This window comes from Dermacentor albipictus, chromosome 1 (assembly GCF_038994185.2).
Source record: "Dermacentor albipictus isolate Rhodes 1998 colony chromosome 1, USDA_Dalb.pri_finalv2, whole genome shotgun sequence".
NCBI classification, from domain to species: Eukaryota; Metazoa; Arthropoda; class Arachnida; order Ixodida; family Ixodidae; genus Dermacentor; species Dermacentor albipictus.
In genome coordinates, this window is record NC_091821.1 from 523576445 (window position 1) to 523598672 (window position 22228).

The following is a 22228-nucleotide window of genomic DNA, read 5'->3' on the forward strand; positions in this document are numbered from 1 at the left end:
AGCGGTTGCAGCAAAACGTAAATTCGTTTTGACTTGGTATGCACATCAGCCATGTGCCTTCATAACTGCATACTCGCCGTCCATCACTGCGTCAATAGCCACCATGGCGCCCACAGTGGTGACGGCAAACAATCGTTTCGCTTTGACTCGGTACGCGCGTCGGCTGTGTGCCTTCAGAACTGCAAGGTTGCCGCCCATGATCGTGTCGATAGCGGTCACAGTTTCATTCGCAGCGGTTGCAGCAAAACGTAAATTCGTTTTGAATTTGTATGCACATCAGCCATGTGCCTTCATAGCTGCATGCTCGCCGTCCATCACTGCGTCAATAGCCACCATGGCGTCCACAGTGGTGACGGCAAACAATAGTTTCGCTTTGACTCGGTACGCGCGTCGGCTGTGTGCCTTCAGAACTGCAAGGTTGCCGCCCATGATCGTGTCGATAGCGGTCACAGTTTCTTCCGCAGCGGTTGCAGCAAAACATAAATTCGTTTTGACTTGGTATACACATCAGCCATGTGCCTTCATAACTGCATACTCGCCGTCCATCACTGCGTCAATAGCCACCACGGCGTCCACAGTGGTGACGGCAAACAATAGTTTCGCTTTGACTCGGTACGCGCGTCGGCTGTGTGCCTTCAGAACTGCAAGATTGCCGCCCATGATCATGTCGATAGCCGTCAGTTTCATTTGCAGCGGTTGCAGCAAAACGTAAATTCGTTTTGAATTTGTATGCACATCAGCCATGTGCCTTCATAACTGCATAGTCGCCGTCCATCACTGCGTCAATAGCCACCATGGAGTCCACAGTGATGACGGCAAACAATAATTTCGTTTTGACTCGGTACACGCGTCGGCTGTGTGCCTTCAGAACTGCAAGGTTGCCGGCCATGATCGTGTCGATAGCAGTCACAGTTTCTTCTGCAGCGGTTGAAGCAAAACGTAAATTCGTTTTGACTTGGTATGCACGTCAGCCATGTGCCTTCATAACTGCGTACTCGCCGTCCATCACTGCGTCAATAGCCACCATGGCGTCCACAGTGATGACGGCAAACAATAGTTTCGCTTTGACTTGGTACGCGCGTCGGCTGTGTGCCTTGAGAACTGCAAGGTTGCCGCCCATGATCGTGTCGATAGCGGTCAGTTTCATTCGAAGCGGTTACAGCAAAACGTAAATTCGTTTTGACTTGGTATGCACATAAGCCATGTGCCTTCATAACTGCATACTCGCCGTCCATCACTGCGTCAATGGCCACCATGGCGTCCACAGTGGTGACGGCAAACAATAGTTTCGCTTTGACTCGGTACGCACGTCGGCTGTGTGCCTTCAGAACTGCAAGGTTGCCGCCCATGATCGTGTCGATAGCGGTCACAGTTTCATTCGCAGCGGTTGCAGCAAAACGTAAATTCGTTTTGACTTGGTATGCACATAACCCTTGTGCCTTCATAGCTGCATACTCGCCGTCCATCACTGCGTCAATAGCCACCATGGCGTCCAAAGTGGTGACGGCAAACAATAGTTTCGCTTTGAGTCGGTACGCGCGTCGGCTGTGTGCCTTCAGAACTGCAAGGTTGCCGCCCATGATCGTGTCGATAGCGGTCACAGTTTCATTCGCAGCGGTTGCAGCAAAACATAAATTCGTTTTGACTTGGTATGCACATCAGCCATGTGCCTTCATAACTGCATACTCGCCGTCCATCACTGCGTCAATAGCCACATGGCGTCCACAGTGGTGACGGCAAACAATCGTTTCCCTTTGACTCGGTACGCGCGTCGGCTGTGTGCCTTCAGAACTGCAAGGTTGCCGCCCATGATCGTGTCGATGGCGGTCACAGTTTCTTCCGCAGCGGTTGTAGCAAAACGTAAATTCGTTTTGACTTGGTATGCACATCAGCCATGTGCCTTCATAGCTGCATACTCGCCGTCCGTCACTGCGTCAATAGCCACATGGCGTCCACAGGGGTGACGGCAAACAATCGTTTCGTTTTGACTCGGTACGCGCGTCGGTTGTGTGCCTTCAGAACTGCAAGGTTGCCGCCCATGATCGTGTCGATGGCGGTCACAGTTTCTTCCGCAGCGGTTGCAGCAAAACATAAATTCGTTTTGACTTGGTATCCACATCAGCCTTGTGCCTTCATGGCTGCATACTCGCGGTCCATCACTGCGTCAATAGCCACCATGGCGTCCACAGGGGTGACGGCAAACAATCGTTTCGTTTTGACTCGGTACGCGCGTCGGTTGTGTGCCTTCAGAACTGCAAGGTTGCCGCCCATGATCGTGTCGATGGCGGTCACAGTTTCTTCCGCAGCGGTTGCAGCAAAACATAAATTCGTTTTGACTTGGTATGCACATCAGCCATGTGCCTTCATAACTGCATACTCGCCGTCCATCACTGCGTCAATAGCCACATGGCGTCCACAGTGGTGACGGCAAACAATCGTTTCCCTTTGACTCGGTACGCGCGTCGGCTGTGTGCCTTCAGAACTGCAAGGTTGCCGCCCATGATCGTGTCGATGGCGGTCACAGTTTCTTCCGCAGCGGTTGCAGCAAAACATAAATTCGTTTTGACTTGGTATGCACATCAGCCATGTGCCTTCATAACTGCATACTCGCCGTCCATCACTGCGTCAATAGCCACATGGCGTCCACAGTGGTGACGGCAAACAATAGTTTCGCTTTGACTCGGTACGCGCGTCGGCTGTGTGCCTTCAGAACTGCAAGCTTGCCGCCCATGATCGTGTCGATGGCGGTCACAGTTTCTTCCGCAGCGGTTGCAGCAAAACGTAAATTCGTTTTGACTTGGTATGCACATCAGCCATGTGCCTTCATAGCTGCATACTCGCCGTCCGTCACTGCGTCAATAGCCACCATGGCGTCCACAGGGGTGACGGCAAACAATCGTTTCGTTTTGACTCGGTACGCGCGTCGGTTGTGTGCCTTCAGAACTGCAAGGTTGCCGCCCATGATCGTGTCGATGGCGGTCACAGTTTCTTCCGCAGCGGTTGCAGCAAAACGTATATTCGTTTTGACTTGGTCAGCACATCAGCCTTGTGCCTTCATAGCTGCATACTCTCGGTCCATCACTGCGTCAATAGCCACCACGGCGTCCACAGTGGTGACGGCAAACAATAGTTTCGCTTTGACTCCGTACGCGCGTCGGCTGTGTGCCTTCAGAACTGCAAGGTTGCCGCCCATGATCGTGTCGATAGCGGTCACAGTTTCTTCTGCAGCGGTTGCAGCAAAACATAAATTCGTTTTGACTTGGTATGCACATCAGCCATGTGCCTTCATAGCGGCATACTCGCCGTCCATCACTGCGTCAATAGCCACCATGGCGTCCACAGTGGTGACGGCAAACAATAGTTTCGCTTTGACTCGGTACGCGCGTCGGCTGTGTGCCTTCAGAACTGCAAGGTTGCCGCCCATGATCGTGTCGATAGCGGTCACAGTTTCTTCCGCAGCGGTTGCAGCAAAACATAAATTCGTTTTGACTTGGTATGCACATCAGCCATGTGCCTTCATAGCTGCATACTCTCGGTCCATCACTGCGTCAATAGCCACCACGGCGTCCACAGTGGTGACGGCAAACAATAGTTTCGCTTTGACTCGGTACGCGCGTCGGCTGTGTGCCTTCAGAACTGCAAGGTTGCCGCCCATGATCGTGTCGATAGCGGTCACAGTTTCTTCCGCAGCGGTTGCAGCAAAACATAAATTCGTTTTGACTTGGTATGCACATCAGCCATGTGCCTTCATAGCGGCATACTCGCCGTCCATCACTGCGTCAATAGCCACCATGGCGTCCACAGTGGTGACGGCAAACAATAGTTTCGCTTTGACTCGGTACGCGCGTCGGCTGTGTGCCTTCAGAACTGCAAGGTTGCCGCCCATGATCGTGTCGATAGCGGTCACAGTTTCATTCGCAGCGGGTGCAGCAAAACGTAAATTCGTTTTGAATTTGTATGCACATCAGCCTTGTGCCTTCATAGCTCCATACTCGCGGTCCATCACTGCGTCAATAGCCACCATGGCGTCCACAGGGGTGACGGCAAACAATCGTTTCGTTTTGACTCGGTACGCGCGTCGGTTGTGTGCCTTCAGAACTGCAAGGTTGCCACCCATGATTGTGTCGATGGCGGTCACAGTTTCTTCCGCAGCGGTTGCAGCAAAACGTATATTCGTTTTGACTTGGTCAGCACATCAGCCTTGTGCCTTCATAGCTGCATACTCTCGGTCCATCACTGCGTCAATAGCCACCACGGCGTCCACAGTGGTGACGGCAAACAATAGTTTCGCTTTGACTCGGTACGCGCGTCGGCTGTGTGCCTTCAGAACTGCAAGGTTGCCGCCCATGATCGTGTCGATAGCGGTCACAGTTTCTTCCGCAGCGGTTGCAGCAAAACAAATTCGTTTTGACTTGGTATGCACATCAGCCATGTGCCTTCATAGCGGCATACTCGCCGTCCATCACTGCGTCAATAGCCACCATGGCGTCCACAGTGGTGACGGCAAACAATAGTTTCGCTTTGACTCGGTACGCGCGTCGGCTGTGTGCCTTCAGAACTGCAAGGTTGCCGCCCATGATCGTGTCGATGGCGGTCACAGTTTCTTCCGCAGCGGTTGCAGCAAAACGTATATTCGTTTTGACTTGGTCAGCACATCAGCCTTGTGCCTTCATAGCTGCATACTCTCGGTCCATCACTGCGTCAATAGCCACCACGGCGTCCACAGTGCTGACGGCAAACAATAGTTTCGCTTTGACTCGGTACGCGCGTCGGCTGTGTGCCTTCAGAACTGCAAGGTTGCCGCCCATGATCGTGTCGATGGCGGTCACAGTTTCTTCCGCAGCGGTTGCAGCAAAACGTATATTCGTTTTGACTTGGTCAGCACATCAGCCTTGTGCCTTCATAGCTGCATACTCGCGGTCCATCACTGCGTCAATAGCCACCATGGCGTCCACAGTGGTGACGGCAAACAATAGTTTCGCTTTGACTCGGTACGCGCGTCGGCTGTGTGCCTTCAGAACTGCAAGGTTGCCGCCCATGATCGTGTCGATAGCGGTCACAGTTTCATTCGCAGCGGTTGCAGCAAAACGTAAATTCGTTTTGAATTTGTATGCACATCAGCCAGGTGCCTTCATAGCTGCATGCTCGCCGTCCATCACTGCGTCAATAGCCACCATGGCGTCCACAGTGGTGACGGCAAACAATAGTTTCGCTTTGACTCGGTACGCGCGTCGGCTGTGTGCCTTCAGAACTGCAAGGTTACCGCCCATGATCGTGTCGATGGCGGTCACAGTTTCTTCCGCAGCGGTTGCAGCAAAACGTATATTCGTTTTGAATTTGTATGCACATCAGCCATGTGCCTTCATAGCTGCATGCTCGCCGTCCATCACAGCGTCAATAGCCACCATGGCGTCCACAGTGGTGACGGCAAACAATAGTTTCGCTTTGACTCGGTACGCGCGTCGGCTGTGTGCCTTCAGAACTGCAAGGTTGCCGCCCATGATCGTGTCGATAGCGGTCACAGTTTCATTCGCAGCGGTTGCAGCAAAACGTAAATTCGTTTTGAATTTGTATGCACATCAGCCAGGTGCCTTCATAGCTGCATGCTCGCCGTCCATCACTGCGTCAATAGCCACCATGGCGTCCACAGTGGTGACGGCAAACAATCGTTTCGCTTTGACTCGGTACGCGCGTCGGCTGTGTGCCTTCAGAACGGCAAGGTTGCCGCGCATGATCGTGTCGATAGCGGTCACAGTTTCATTCGCAGCGGTTGCAGCAAAACGTAAATTCGTTTTGACTTGGTATGCACATCAGCCATGTGCCTTCATAGCTGCATGCTCGCCGTCCATCACTGCGTCAATAGCCACCATGGCGTCCACAGTGGTGACGGCAAACAATCGTTTCGCTTTGACTCGGTACGCGCGTCGGCTGTGTGCCTTCAGAACGGCAAGGTTGCCGCGCATGATCGTGTCGATAGCGGTCACAGTTTCATTCGCCGCGGTTGCAGCAAAACGTAAATTCGTTTTGAATTTGTATGCACATCAGCCATGTGCCTTCATAACTGCATACTCGCCGTCCATCACTGCGTCAATAGCCACCACGGCGTCCACAGTGGTGACGGCAAACAATCGTTTCGTTTTCACTCGGTACGCGCGTCGGCTGTGTGCCTTCAGAACTGCAAGGTTGCCGCCCATGATCGTGTCGATAGCGGTCACAGTTTCATTCGCAGCGGTTGCAGCAAAACGTAAATTCGTTTTGAATTTGTATGCACATCAGCCATGTGCCTTCATAGCTGCATGCTCGCCGTCCATCACTGCGTCAATAGCCACCATGGCGTCCACAGTGGTGACGGCAAAGAATAGTTTCGCTTTGACTCGGTACGCGCGTCGGCTGTGTGCCTTCAGAACTGCAAGGTTGCCGCCCATGATCGTGTCGATAGCGGTCACAGTTTCATTCGCAGCGGTTACAGCAAAACATAAATTCGTTTTGACTTGGTATGCACATCAGCCATGTGCCTTCATAACTGCATACTCGCCGTCCATCACTGCGTCAATAGCCACCACGGCGTCCACAGTGGTGACGGCAAACAATCGTTTCGTTTTGACTCGGTACGCGCGTCGGCTGTGTGCCTTCAGAACTGCAAGGTTGCCGCCCATGATCGTGTCGATAGCGGTCACAGTTTCATTCGCAGCGGTTGCAGCAAAACGTAAATTCGTTTTGAATTTGTATGCACATCAGCCATGTGCCTTCATAGCTGCATGCTCGCCGTCCATCACTGCGTCAATAGCCACCATGGCGTCCACAGTGGTGACGGCAAACAATAGTTTCCCTTTGACTCGGTACGCGCGTCGGCTGTGTGCCTTCAGAACTGCAAAGTTGCCGCCCATGATCCTGTCGATAGCGGTCGCAGTTTCTTCCGCAGCGGTTGCAGCAAAACATAAATTCGTTTTGACTTGGTATGCACATCAGCCATGTGCCTTCATAACTGCATACTCGCCGTCCATCACTGCGTCAATAGCCACATGGCGTCCACAGTGGTGACGGCAAACAATCGTTTCCCTTTGACTCGGTACGCGCGTCGGCTGTGTGCCTTCAGAACTGCAAGGTTGCCGCCCATGATCGTGTCGATAGCGGTCACAGTTTCATTCGCAGCGGTTGCAGCAAAACGTAAATTCGTTTTGAATTTGTATGCACATCAGCCATGTGCCTTCATAGCTGCATGCTCGCCGTCCATCACTGCGTCAATAGCCACCATGGCGTCCACAGTGGTGACGGCAAACAATAGTTTCGCTTTGACTCGGTACGCGCGTCGGCTGTGTGCCTTCAGAACTGCAAGGTTGCCGCCCATGATCCTGTCGATAGCGGTCGCAGTTTCTTCCGCAGCGGTTGCAGCAAAACATAAATTCGTTTTGACTTGGTATGCACATCAGCCACGTGCCTTCATAACTGCATACTCGCCGTCCATCACTGCGTCAATAGCCACCACGGCGTCCACAGTGGTGACGGCAAACAATCGTTTCGTTTTGACTCGGTACGCGCGTCGGCTGTGTGCCTTCAGAACTGCAAGGTTGCCGCCCATGATCGTGTCGATAGCGGTCACAGTTTCATTCGCAACGGTTGCAGCAAAACGTAAATTCGTTTTGACTTGGTATGCACATCAGCCATGTGCCTTCATAGCTGCATGCTCGCCGTCCATCACTGCGTCAATAGCCACCATGGCGTCCACAGTGGTGACGGCAAACAATAGTTTCGCTTTGACTCGGTACGCGCGTCGGCTGTGTGCCTTCAGAACTGCAAGGTTGCCGCCCATGATCCTGTCGATAGCGGTCGCAGTTTCTTCCGCAGCGGTTGCAGCAAAACATAAATTCGTTTTGACTTGGTATGCACATCAGCCATGTGCCTTCATAGCTGCATGCTCGCCGTCCATCACTGCGTCAATAGCCACCACGGCGTCCACAGTGGTGACGGCAAACAATAGTTTCGCTTTGACTCGGTACGCGCGTCGGCTGTGTGCCTTCAGAACTGCAAGGTTGCCGCCCATGATCCTGTCGATAGCGGTCGCAGTTTCTTCCGCAGCGGTTGCAGCAAAACGTAAATTCGTTTTGACTTGGTATGCACATCAGCCATGTGCCTTCATAGCTGCATGCTCGCCGTCCATCACTGCGTCAATAGCCACCACGGCGTCCACAGTGGTGACGGCAAACAATAGTTTCGCTTTGACTCGGTACGCGCGTCGGCTGTGTGCCTTCAGAACTGCAAGGTTGCCGCCCATGATCCTGTCGATAGCGGTCGCAGTTTCTTCCGCAGCGGTTGCAGCAAAACGTAAATTCGTTTTGACTTGGTATGCACATCAGCCATGTGCCTTCATAGCTGCATGCTCGCCGTCCATCACTGCGTCAATAGCCACCACGGCGTCCACAGTGGTGACGGCAAACAATAGTTTCGCTTTGACTCGGTACGCGCGTCGGCTGTGTGCCTTCAGAACTGCAAGGTTGCCGCCCATGATCCTGTCGATAGCGGTCGCAGTTTCTTCCGCAGCGGTTGCAGCAAAACGTAAATTCGTTTTGACTTGGTATGCACATCAGCCATGTGCCTTCATAGCTGCATGCTCGCCGTCCATCACTGCGTCAATAGCCACCATGGCGTCCACAGTGGTGACGGCAAACAATAGTTTCGCTTTGACTCGGTACGCGCGTCGGCTGTGTGCCTTCAGAACTGCAAGGTTGCCGCCCATGATCATGTCGATAGTGGCCACAGTTTCATTCGCAGCGGTTGCAGCAAAACGTAAATTCGTTTTGACTTCATAACTGCATAACTGCATGATGCATGCACATCAGCCATGTGCCTTCATAACTGCATACTCGCCGTCCATCACTGCGTCAATAGCCACCATGGCGCCCACAGTGGTGACGGCAAACAATCGTTTCGCTTTGACTCGGTACGCGCGTCAGCTGTGTGCCTTCAGAACTGCAAGGTTGCCGCCCATGATCGTGTCGATAGCGGTCACCGTTTCATTCGCAGCGGTTGTAGCAAAACGTAAATTCGTTTTGAATTTGTATGCACATCAGCCATGTGCCTTCATAGCTGCATGCTCGCCGTCCATCACTGCGTCAATAGCCACCATGACGTCTACAGTGGTGACGGCAAACAATAGTTTCGCTTTGACTCGGTACGCGCGTCGGCTGTGTGCCTTCAGAACTGCAAGGTTGCCGCCCATGATCATGTCGATAGCGGTCACAGTTTCTTCCGCAGCGGTTGCAGCAAAACATAAATTCGTTTTGACTTGGTATACACATCAGCCATGTGCCTTCATAACTGCATACTCGCAGTCCATCACTGCGTCAATAGCCACCACGGCGTCCACAGTGGTGACGGCAAACAATAGTTTCGCTTTGACTCGGTACGCGCGTCGGCTGTGTGCCTTCAGAACTGCACGGTTGCCGCCCATGATCGTGTCGATAGCGGTCACAGTTTCATTCGCAGCGGTTGCAGGAAAACGTAAATTCGTTTTGAATTTGTATGCACATCAGCCATGTGCTTTCATAGCTGCATGCTCGCCGTCCATCACTGCGTCAATAGCCACCATGGCGTCCACAGTGGTGACGGCAAACAATAGTTTCGCTTTGACTCGGTACGCGCGTCGGCTGTGTGCCTTCAGAACTGCAAGGTTGCCGCCCATGATCGTGTCGATAGCGGTCACAGTTTCATTCGCAGCGGTTGCAGCAAAACGTAAATTCGTTTTGAATTTGTATGCACATCAGCCATGTGCCTTCATAGCTGCATGCTCGCCGTCCATCACTGCGTCAATAGCCACCATGGAGTCCACAGTGGTGACGGCAAACAATATTTCGTTTTGACTCGGTACGCGCGTCGGCTGTGTGCCTTGAGAACTGCAAGGTTGCCACCCATGATCGTGTTGATAGTGGTCACAGTTTCTTCCGCAGCGGTTGCAGCAAAACGTAAATTCGTTTTGAATGTGTATGCACATCAGCCATGTGCCTTCATAGCTGCATGCTCGCCGTCCATCACTGCGTCAATAGCCACCATGGCGTCCACAGTGGTGACGGCAAACAATAGTTTCGCTTTGACTCGGTACGCACGTCGGCTGTGTGCCTTCAGAACTGCAAGGTTGCCACCCATGATCGTGTTGATAGTGGTCACAGTTTCTTCCGCAGCGGTTGCAGCAAAACGTAAATTCGTTTTGACTTGGTATGCACGTCAGCCATGTGCCTTCATAACTGCGTACTCGCCGTCCATCACTGCGTCAATAGCCACCATGGCGTCCACAGTGGTGACGGTAAACAATCGTTTTGTTTTGTCTCGTTACGCCCGTCGGCTGTGTGCCTTCAGAACTGCAAGGTTGCCGCCCATGATCGTGTCGATAGCCGTCAGTTTCATTGGCAGCGGTTGCAGCAAAACGTAAATTCGTTTTGACTTGGTATGCACATCAGCCATGTGCCTTCATAGCTGCATGCTCGCCGTCCATCACTGCGTCAATAGCCACCATGGCGTTCACAGTGGTGACGGCAAACAATAGTTTCGCTTTGACTCGGTACGCGCGTCGGCTGTGTGCCTTCAGAACTGCAAGGTTGCCGCCCATGATCGTGTCGATAGCGGTCACAGTTTCATGCGCAGTGGTTGCAGCAAAACGTAAATTCGTTTTGAATTTGTATGCGCATCAGCCATGTGCCTTCATAGCTGCATGCTCGCCGTCCATCACTGCGTCAATAGCCACCATGGCGTCCACAGTGGTGACGGCAAACAATAGTTTCGCTTTGACTCGGTACGCGCGTCGGCTGTGTGCCTTCAGAACTGCAAGATTGCCGCCCATGATCATGTCGATAGCCGTCAGTTTCATTTGCAGCGGTTGCAGCAAAACGTAAATTCGTTTTGAATTTGTATGCACATCAGCCATGTGCCTTCATAACTGCATAGTCGCCGTCCATCACTGCGTCAATAGCCACCATGGAGTCCACAGTGATGACGGCAAACAATAATTTCGTTTTGACTCGGTACACGCGTCGGCTGTGTGCCTTCAGAACTGCAAGGTTGCCGGCCATGATCGTGTCGATAGCAGTCACAGTTTCTTCTGCAGCGGTTGAAGCAAAACGTAAATTCGTTTTGACTTGGTATGCACGTCAGCCATGTGCCTTCATAACTGCGTACTCGCCGTCCATCACTGCGTCAATAGCCACCATGGCGTCCACAGTGGTAACGGTAAACAATCGTTTTGTTTTGTCTCGGTACGCACGTCGGCTGTGTGCCTTCAGAAGTGCAGGGTTGCCGCCCATGATCGTGTCGATAGCGGTCAGTTTCTTCCGCAGCGGTTGCAGCAAAACGTAAATTCGTTTTGACTTGGTATGCACATCAGCCATGTGCCTTCATAGCTGCATACTCACCGTCCATCACTGCGTCAATAGCCACCATGGAGTCCACAGTGATGACGGAAAACAATAATTTCGTTTTGACTCGGTACACGCGTCGGCTGTGTGCCTTCAGAACTGCAAGGTTGCCGCCCATGATCGTGTTGATAGCGGTCAGTTTCTTCCGCAGCGGTTGCAGCAAAACGTAAATTCGTTTTGACTTGGTATGCACGTCAGCCATGTGCCTTCATAACTGCGTACTCGCCGTCCATCACTGCGTCAATAGCCACCATGGCGTCCACAGTGGTGACGCCAAACGATAATTTCGTTTTGACTCGGTAAGCGCGTCGGCTGTGTGCCTTCAGAACTGCATAGTCGCCACCCATGATCGTGTCGATAGCGGTCACAGTTTCTTCCGCAGCGGTTGCAGCAAAACGTAAATTCGTTTTGACTTGGTATGCACATCAGCCTTCATAACTGCGTACTCGCCGTCCAGCACTGCGTCAATAGCCACCATGGCGTCCACAGTGGTGACGGCAAACAATAGTTTCGTTTTGACTCGGTACGCGCGTCGGCTGTGTGCCTTCAGAACTGCAATGTTACCGCCCATGATCGTATCGATAGCGGTCACAGTTTCTTCCGCAGCCGTTGCAGCAAAACTTAAATACGTTTTGACTTGGTATGCACATCAACCATGTGCCTTCATAACTGCGTACTCGCCGTCCATCATTGCGTCAATAGCCACCATGGCGTCCACAGTAGTGACGCCAAACAATAGTTTCGCTTTGACTCGGTACGCGCGTCGGCTGTGTGCCTTCAGAACTACAAGGTCGCCACCCATGATCGTGTCGATAGCGGTCACAGTTTCTTCCGCAGCGGTTGCAGCAAAACGTAAATTCGTTTTGACTTTGGTATGCACATCAGCCATGTGCCTTCATAGCTGCATACTCGCCGTCCATCACTGCGTCAATAGCCACCATGGCGTCCACAGTGGTGACGCCAAACAATAGTTTCGCTTTGACTCGGTACGCGCGTCGGCTGCGTGCCTTCAGAACTACAAGGTTGCCGCCCATGATCGTATCGATAGCGGTCACAGTTTCTTCCGCAGCCGTTGCAGCAAAACGTAAATACGTTTTGACTTGGTATGCACATCAACCACGTGCCTTCATAACTGCATACTCGCCGTCCATCACTGCGTCAATAGCCACCATGGCGTCCACAGTGGTGACGCCAAACAATAGTTTCGCTTTGACTCGGTACGCGCGTCGGCTGTGTGCCTTGAGAACTACAAGGTCGCCACCCATGATCATGTCGATAGCGGTCACAGTTTCTTCCGCAGCGGTTGCAGCAAAAGGTAAATTCGTTTTGACTTGGTATGCACGTCAGCCATCTGCCTTCATAACTGCATACTCGCCGTCCAGCACTGCGTCAATAGCCACCATGGCGTCCACAGTGGTGACGGCAAACAATAATTTCGTTTTGACTCGGTACGCGCGTCGGCTGTGTGCTCTCAGAACTACAAGGTCGCCACCCATGATCGTGTCGATAGCGGTCACAGTTTCTTCCGCAGCGGTTGCAGGATGACACGGAGGCACCGACAGGATGACAGCCTCACACTTTTTTCACCCTGCAGTTACTCGCTGCCTTCATCCCCGGTTTCCGGTACGCTGTTCCACTGGATTCGTATGGCGAACCTATCGTTCATGGTTCTGAGGCCGGCAAATTCGCTGAGCCTGTTCCCGCCACACTTCACCCGGATCAAAGCCGCCATCAAATCTACATCTGGAACGACACCCCATTTGTATCTTCGGATGATGATGATATGTGGTGTTTAATGGCGCAAGGGCCAGGTTTGGCCAAAGAGCGCCATGACAAGTGGTGATGTTGACGATGTATTATGGAGATGTGACTTGGCTGTAAAGTGGCCTAAAAATTGTCGCTGTAAAGTGCGTAAAATCTACGTGCTATAAAATTATGGCGATGACTAATGACGAATACTATGAACACTAGAATGTATTGGGAAAAATGATACAATGTACAAAATATGTGAGATGCTAAAATTTTCTAAGGGCACCAGTGCCTCGTCAAAACCCTTGAACCCAAGGGAAGAGAGGCATGTGCTATTCGAAACAACTATCACAGCGCTATCCTCTATAGAGAGGAGGCGCTACGAACGTATGGGCTAGTTACATGTAATACAACATCTTTCAGAAAACCTAGGACAGTGTTGGTGTCAAAGAGCGGTTCTGCACCGAGTAACATGACAGGATGAAGGGGGATGTGCTGCCGGTATGCTAGGGGGAAATGCTTCTTTCTTTCATATTCGGCTTCCCGACACTCCAGCAGGACGTGGAGGACGGTCAGCCTCTCCCCGCATCTACCGCAGGTTGGAGGCTCGTTTCCAGTGAGTAAAAAGTTGTGCGTGCCAAATGTGTGTCCTATTCTTAGGCGACAGAATAGGACATCTGTCCGGCGTGACTTTGTTAGAGGAGGCCAGAAACCTAATTTTGGCTTTATTACATGCAACTTATTATTTGTTTCCAGGTCCCACAATCGTTGCCAGTAGTTTCGCAGTTTCCTTCTTAAGAAGGGTTTCAGGTCTGTGACAGGGACCGCAGCGGTAGAATTAACAGTGTGTGATGCAATTGATGTGGCCATCTGGTGCGCTAGAACATTACCCTGGATGCCCCTATGGCCAGGCACCCAACATATAATCACATGCTGGTTTGATACATATGCTTTACATAAGACGGAATAGAGTTCAATTATTATAGGATTTTTGTGCTTACAGAACGACATCAAAGACTTCACAACACTAAGGGAGTCCGTATATATAACTGATTTTCCGAGTTTTGATTTCCTTATATGCTTCACGGTCGACAATATTGCGTAGGCCTCAGCCGTGAAGATACTAGTTTCCGGATGCAGTAAATCGGATTCCGAGAAGGATGGACCGACGGCTGCATATGACACCCCCTCGCGTGACTTCGATGCGTCTGTGTAGAACTCAGTGCAGGAGTATTTGTACTGGAGTTCGCGGAAATGCATTTGGATTTCAATCTCTGGAGCATGCTTGGTGACTTCCACGAAAGATATATCACATTGTATGAGCTGCCACTCCCAAGGAGGTAGCAGCTTGGTTGGATGCATTAGGGGAAGCTCGAGGAGTGGAACGTGCATTTCTTCACTAAGCTCCCTCACACGCAGCGAGAAAGGCTGTCTTACGGAGGGACGATTGCGAAAGAGTGTAGCATATGTCACGTCATTAACGGTATTAAAACAGGGATGTTCAGGATTTGAGTGTACTTTCAGTAAATATGTTTGGCTGATGTACGTTCTCTGGATATGAAGCGACCACTCATTCGATTCTGCATATAAACTTTGTACGGGACTCGTTCTGAAAGCTCCTGTGGCTAAACGGATACCTAGATGGTGGACCGGATCTAGCATCTTTAGCGCGCTCGGGGCTGCAGAATGGTAGATCACGGCACCATAATCTAATCGTGAACGGATCAGGCTCTTATAGAGATTAATTAAGCACTTCCTGTCACTACCCCACGATGTATGGGATAGAAGTTTCATTAGGTTCATTGTTTTCAGACATTTTGCTTTAATATGTTTAATGTGGGGGACGAAAGTGAGTCTGTAGTCTAGTATAACACCTAGAAACTTGTGCTCTTTGTTTACGGGTATTTGTTGTCCACAAAGTTCTAAGCAAGGATCTGGGATCATTCCTCTCTTTCTTGTAAAAAGAACGCAAGAGCTTTTGTTAGGATTGATCTTAAATCCATTATTGTCTGCCCACATTGAGACTTTGTTCAGGCCATGCTGTACCTGCCTCTCGCAGACTGCGAGGTTACAAGATTTGAAAGCTATTTGTATATCGTCCACGTAGACAGAATAGAAGATTGCCGGTGGTAATGAAGCGCGAAGCGTGTTCATCTTCACGATGAAAAGTGTGCAGCTGAGCACGCCTCCTTGGGGTACACCCGTTTCTTGTATAAAAGGTCGTGATAGTACATTGCCGACTTTTACCCGGAAGGTACGACTGGACAGATAGCTTTCTATTAGGTTAAGCATATTTCCATGGATACCCATTTCTAACAAGTCTCTTAGGATTCCGTAACGCCACGTCGTATCGTACGCCTTCTCCATATCGAGGAATATGGATAAGAAGAATTGTTTGTGTACAAATGCGTCCCGGATATTTGCTTCTACACGTACAACGTGGTCAGTTGTGGAGCGTCCTTCTCGGAAGCCGCACTGATAAGGATCAAGAATTTTGCTCTGTTCAAGGAAAAAGATGAGTCGCCGATTTATCATTTTTTCGAACACCTTACAAATGCAACTTGTGAGGGCTATCGGGCGGTAACTTGCCACTGAGGAAGGGTCCTTGCCTTGTTTCAAAACAGGGATCACAATGGCTTCCTTCCATGCAGCTGGAAGGTACCCTGCATCCCAAATGGTGTTGAAAAGTGTGAGTAGTGTAACCTGCGTGTCATTGTGTAAGTGTTTGAGCATTTCATACATGATTCTATCAGATCCTGGTGCGGAGCTGTTGCATGCGCTCAAGGCAGCTCTCAATTCGGCAATACAAAAAGGACGGTTGTAAGGCTCATTTTCTCGACCTTTTCTTGTTAATGGCTTACGTTCTTCTGTTAGTTTGTATTTGAGGAAGGATTGTGTATAATTTGTTTGACTTGAAACGTTCTCAAAATATTCCCCAAGTGAGTCTGCCTGGTCTTGCAGTGTATCGCCCTGTGTGTTTACCAGGGGGAGTGAATGTGTTTCCCGCCTTCTAATCCTATTAACTCTGTTCCAGGCTTTGGCCTCATCCCTAAACGAGTTGATACTCGATAAGAACTTGTGCCAGCTTTCTCTTCTGGCCTGTCGGCGGGTTCGCCTGCCTTGGGATTTAGTTTTCTTAAAGTTCATAAGATTCTCTGCAGTGGGAGAAGCGCGTAGCAACCCCCACGCCTTGTTCTGATTCGTACGGGCGATCCTACATTCGCTGTTCCACCACGGTACACGTCGTTTGCATGCCAGACCACTCGCTTTGGATATGCATTTTGATGCGGCATCTATTATGAAGGCTGTAAAGAACTCGACTGCAACATCAATTCCTAACGAAGACAGCTCAGCCCATGATATACTAGTAAGAGATTGAAATTTCTCCCAATCAGCTGTCTCAATCTTCCACCTAGGAGCGTGCGGTGGATATTCGTTTTCTTTTGGAGATCTTAGCAGTATAGGGAAGTGGTCGCTTCCGTAAGGGTTGTCGTTAACTTCCCATTCAAGCTCAGGCAGTAGAGACGGCGAGACTATGCTAAGATCTATGGAAGAATAGGTTCTGTTTGTAAGAGAGTAATATGTGTGTTCTTTTTTATTCAACAGACAAGCACCAGAAGAAAAAAGGAACTGTTCGACAAGACGTCCTCGTGCATCTATACGAGGGTCGCCCCACAGGTAGTTATGTGCATTGAAATCGCCAAGAACAGCATAGGGTTCTGGCAATTCATCAATAAGGGACTGAAATTCATGTTTGCTTAGTTTATAATGTGGGGGTATATACAGTGAGCAAATAGTGATAAGCTTGTTTAGCAGAATAACTCGAACCGCCACTGCCTCAAGGGCCGTTCGTAGCTGCAACCGTTGACAGGCTATGCTTTTTTGAATTACAATGGCGACACCGCCCGATGATGCGATAGCATCGTCGCGATCTTTGCGATAAGTGACGTGCTGTCGAAGAAAATTTGTGTGTTTTGGTTTTAAGTGTGTTTCCTGTAAACACAGCACTTTTGGATTGTGTTTGTGGATGAGTTCTTGTACATCGTCAAGGTTTCTAAGAAGACCTCTGACGTTCCATTGTATGATTTGTGTATCCATATTTAGTGTAAATTAGTGCTGTGTGTACGGAAACGGAAGTGATGCATTAGATTACAGAGCTCTTTCGAGGCCCTGTAACCGGGGTTTTGCCTTTTTTGAAGCGTTCGAGGGAACCTCGCCGCTCCTTAGGCGCTTGGCGCGCCGTGGGGGTAGGTGTTGTGTCCATTGCCTCTTGTGAGGCGCCGGACACGCGCTCTTGCGAGCGAGAAGTTTTTCGGGAGAGTCTCACCTCGGAAGGCAAAACCCCTGCGCCCACCTGCCCGGAGGTCGATGGGCTTCCTTAAACGAAATATTTTCCTTGACTTTAAGGGTGATTATATCTTTTTCTTTCTTCCAGTTTGGACAGGAGCGTGAGTAAGCGGGATGGTCACCACTGCAGTTCACACAGTGAGGTGTGCCACTGCAGTTGTCGGAGGGGTGGCCCTGCACTCCACATTTTGCACAAGTTATTTGACCACGGCAGCTCTGCGAGCCATGGCCGAACCTCTGACATTTGAAACACCTTCTAGGGTTGGGGATATATGGTCGAACATTTAATCTGATGTATCCTGTTTCGATAGTTTCTGGAAGTGTGCTGGATGCAAATGTTAGGATAAGATGCTTTGTGGGGATTTCCTTGTTGTCTCGTCTAATTATGATACGTTTTACTTCAGTGACATTTTGTTCTTTCCATCCTTCCAAGAGTTCAGCTTCTGTCAAGGCTAGGAGGTCTGCCTCTGACACGACTCCCCGTGAGCTGTTCATTGTTCGGTGTTGTGTAATAGATATTGGTATGTTACCAAATGTCACAAGACTGCCAAGCTTTTCGTACTGTTGTTTCTGAGGGATCTCAAGGAGAAGGTCCCCGCTAGCCATTTTCGTTACCTTATAACCTGCCCCTAAGGCTTCGGTCAAAGATTTTGCTACTGTGAATGGAGAAATAAATCTAGCTTGTTTTTCAGGGCTCTCACTGTGTACTACGTGGTATTTTGGATAGGTCTCTTTCGTGCGGTTGAAACAAGTGCTTAAGTCTTCGGTGCGTCCCCTCTTCTGAGGGTGACGATCAAGTAGGCGGGGAAATGCGGGTGTTCCCATAGTAATTTGAAATGTTTTCAGCAGCAATGGCGGCCACCCACCATGGAGCCCAACTTGGGGACGCTGCAGGACTTAACGGGTAAGGCTACAGGCGCCAGCCGTACACTGCCACTATAACCTAATATATTATACCCAAGGGAGGGCACATACACAAGGTTAACCCTTGCCGCCGTGGAGACAGGAAGTAAATGGAAGAGAGAAGAAGACAGGAAAGATGAAAAAGGCGAGAGAGAAAGACGAAGATTGGAGAGGAGGACAGGAAAAGGCGACTGCCGATTTCCCCCGGGTGGGTCAGTCCGGGGGTGCCGTCTACGTGAAGCCGAGGCCAAAGGGGTGTGTTGCCGCCGCCGAGGGGCCGTAAAGGTCCAAACACCCGGCATTGGCTCAACCCCCAGGATCCCCTTTTCCCCGGACACGGCTAAGCCGCGCACGGCTACACGCGGGAGGGTCCAACCCTCGTGTGCTCGGGTCCGTGGTGTCGCAACACACCAAACGCCTGCTTGCGCAGACGCCCCTGCGGGGATTTGTATCTTCGGCTCATCACTGCGCAACCGCGACAGCATCGACAGCGCCAGCAGCGGGACGCTTAAAGCCAAGCAACACTCTCTGGGCAGTCAGAGGGCACGGAGGCACCGACAGGATGACAGCCTCACACTTGTCTTTTTTCACCCTGCAGGTCAGTTACATTTCCAAACTGCCATTTCTTTGCTTTAAATCTAGTAATCGCTTCATTGTCGTGCTTCCGTGCCCAGAAGCCTTGAGTGACCCGTTCTGTTCATTGTTTCTTTCACTGTGTGGTGACGTGGAAAGCAATCCTGGCCCATCCAAGGACGATGTCCTTGCTGAAGTACTTAAAACGGTGAGGGACCTAAATGAAAGATCTATTAGAATGGAATCTGTACAAAATTCTATGTCGGAGACAATTCATGAGCTGAAACAACAGCAAAAAACCGTTTCCGATGCTATATAAGACATCGATCAAAGACTGCAGCACGTGGAAAGCCAGACGGCCATCCTTGATGAATGGAAACAGGATGTCAGCTTATTGCAGGACAAGATTGAGAGTGTAGTAACTGACACGAACACGCTTCGTGCGCGAATTGATGACGCGGAAGATCGCTCACGTCGCGACAATCTGTTTTTTTTTTTTGGAGTACTGGATACTTCAACAGAAAATTCTATGCAGTCAGAGGAAAAAGCACTTGATTTAATAAATAACACTTTAAAACTTAGTTTAACTTGCGACCACATAGTGCGTGCTCGTAGGATTGGTCGCTACAGTCAACAAAAATCACGACCGATAATAGTTAAGTTTCTCTCTTATAAAACCAAAGAACAAGTTTTGTCTAAGCGCTCTGTTCTAAAAGGAAGCAGCCTGACTGTGAGCGAAGACTTCTGCGAGGCAACGCGCAATATCAGACATATATTAACGGAATATGGCAAGGGACTAAATGTACCCTACAGGCTACGTTACAAAAGACTCTTTGTGGGAGAAAAATGTTACGGCTACGACATAGATAACGATGTAGTCTACGAAATAACACCAGGAAACAGAAATTCCGATCCTCGAATTCTGCGCTCAGGACGTGTCTTGCAGAACTCGCGATAGCGAAACGCCAGGGGAGATGCTTGCACTTCATCGAAACATGGTATTTCTGTAGTATTCACGAATATTCGCAGTATATTTAATAAAAGGGACGAATTGTGTTCTCTGGTTGATGACACTGATGCTGACATAATAGCGATAACTGAAACTTGGTTGACTAACAAAATAACAAACGAAGAATTGTTTCATTGCCGTAAAAGATACGTTGTGCATCGGAATGACCGTACTGACAGAATAGGGGGCGGTGTATTACTTGCTGTTAGTAAAGACGTTGAGTGCTTTAATGTACCGATAATCACTGAAATTGAATCTATCTGGTGTTGTTTAACCATTAATTTCAAAAAAATTATCTTAGGCGTCTGCTACCGGCCACCCTCGAATAGTACGTTTTGTGGTCACCTGCATGACTGTCTAAACCAGTTAACAGTAAGATTCCCGGGAGCAAAGATAATTCTTATGGGTGACTTTAATTTTCCTAACATAAATTGGTCAAGCACATGTCCCTTCTCTAACCCATCATCCAGTGAGGCTAATCAGTTTATCGCTATTTGTTCTGACTTTACCTTAGTACAAACGGTCGTTATTCCAACACGTGTAACAGGCACTACGTCATCATTACTTGATGTCGTGCTGACATCATCAGCTGATATTATATCCCCGATAACGCACTTACCTGGCCTTAGCGATCACGATACATTACATTTTACAATCACGATATCACTACCACTGAAACGTAAACGATTCAAGGAAATAAAAGATTATAAAAAGGCTAACTTCTCGGCAATAAACAACGAACTTGCTTCCTTTCTTGACACGTTTCTACTTTGCCATCTTGATCGCTCTGTCGAGACAAATTGGCGCCTCTTTAAAGAAAAAGTATCTGATCTAATAAATCGTTATATTCCAGTCCGACGTATATATTCAAATAGTAACGCACCGTGGTATAACAGACACCTGAGCAGACTAAGTAACAAAAAGAAACGCCTATTTCGTATCGCCAAACGGTCACTAAATCCTGAACGCTGGTTCTCATACAAATCCGCTGCCGCCACGTACTTCTCAAATTTACGGTCTGCAAAATTTTCCTACTACAAAGTTACCCTTCCCAAGCTACTGAAAACTAACAGTAAGGCATTCTGGAGCTCTATGAAAGGAGATAACATTAGAAAGATTACTCTAACTTCACTAACTGGGAAAGCAATCGCCGACCAAGCATGTGCTGACGTGCTAAATGACACGTTCGTACAGGCCTTTTCGCCGTCTTCGCATGTTACTCCTCCTCCCGAAATACGGCCTAAAAGATACCCCCCCATGGATCTTATAGCATTTAGTAGTAACGGTATTAAATCGATTATAAATAAATTAGAATTGAAATCGTCATGTGGTGTTGATGGAATTAACATTAAATTCTTACACAGTACTAGTGAATATTGCTCGATAATTTTAGAATTACTTTTTTCTCAGTCGCTTCACAGCGGCACATTGCCTTTAGATTGGAAGACGGCTAAGATAGTTCCAATTCATAAATCTGGTGATACGCATAACCCTTCTAATTATAGGCCCATTAGTTTAACTTCTGTGCCCTGTAAAATAATGGAACACGTAATTTATTCTCAGGTAATCAATCACCTTGAATCTAACAACTTCTTTACATCTAGCCAACATGGTTTTCGTAAAACATTCTCCTGTGATACTCAGCTTCTTTGCTTTACTAACGACTTGCACTCTAACTTGGACGCAGGATTTCTTACGGACTGTATTTTCCTTGATTTCGCTAAAGCTTTTGACAAAGTACACCACACATTACTGCTATCTAAACTCAGTGCACTAAACATTGATACTAATGTACTTAATTGGATAAAAGCATTTCTAACACACCGCATGCAATTCGTAAGCGCTAATGATGTTAATTCAACTCTTACCCCAGTTAAATCAGGTGTTCCACAAGGGTCTGTGCTTGGGCCGCTGTTATTCTTAATCTACATTAACGATCTACCTGATAACATTTCGTCTAAAATTTGTCTTTTTGCAGATGACTGCGTAATATATCGCAAAATTACTAATGACACTAGTATTTCATCTCTTCAGGACGATTTAAACACATTGCATACCTGGACTATAAAATGGCACATGCAGCTTAACGTCAAGAAATGTAAATCAATGCGAATATCCCGTACTAATGAAGCTTGTCCTGCATATTTACTTAACAACATTCCTTTAGAGAGCGTAAGAAATTACAAATATCTGGGCGTCCATATAACCTATAACTTATCCTGGAAGTACCATATCGACTTTATAA

At 49.2% G+C, this 22228-nt stretch overlaps 1 protein-coding gene across 4 annotated transcripts in view; it reads right to left on the reverse strand.

The window, feature by feature from the left end:
* LOC135908127 (very long-chain specific acyl-CoA dehydrogenase, mitochondrial-like) overlaps positions 1–22228 on the reverse strand; it is a 460653-nt gene that overhangs the window by 315669 nt on the left and 122756 nt on the right. The gene's annotated exons all lie outside the window — the stretch shown is intronic.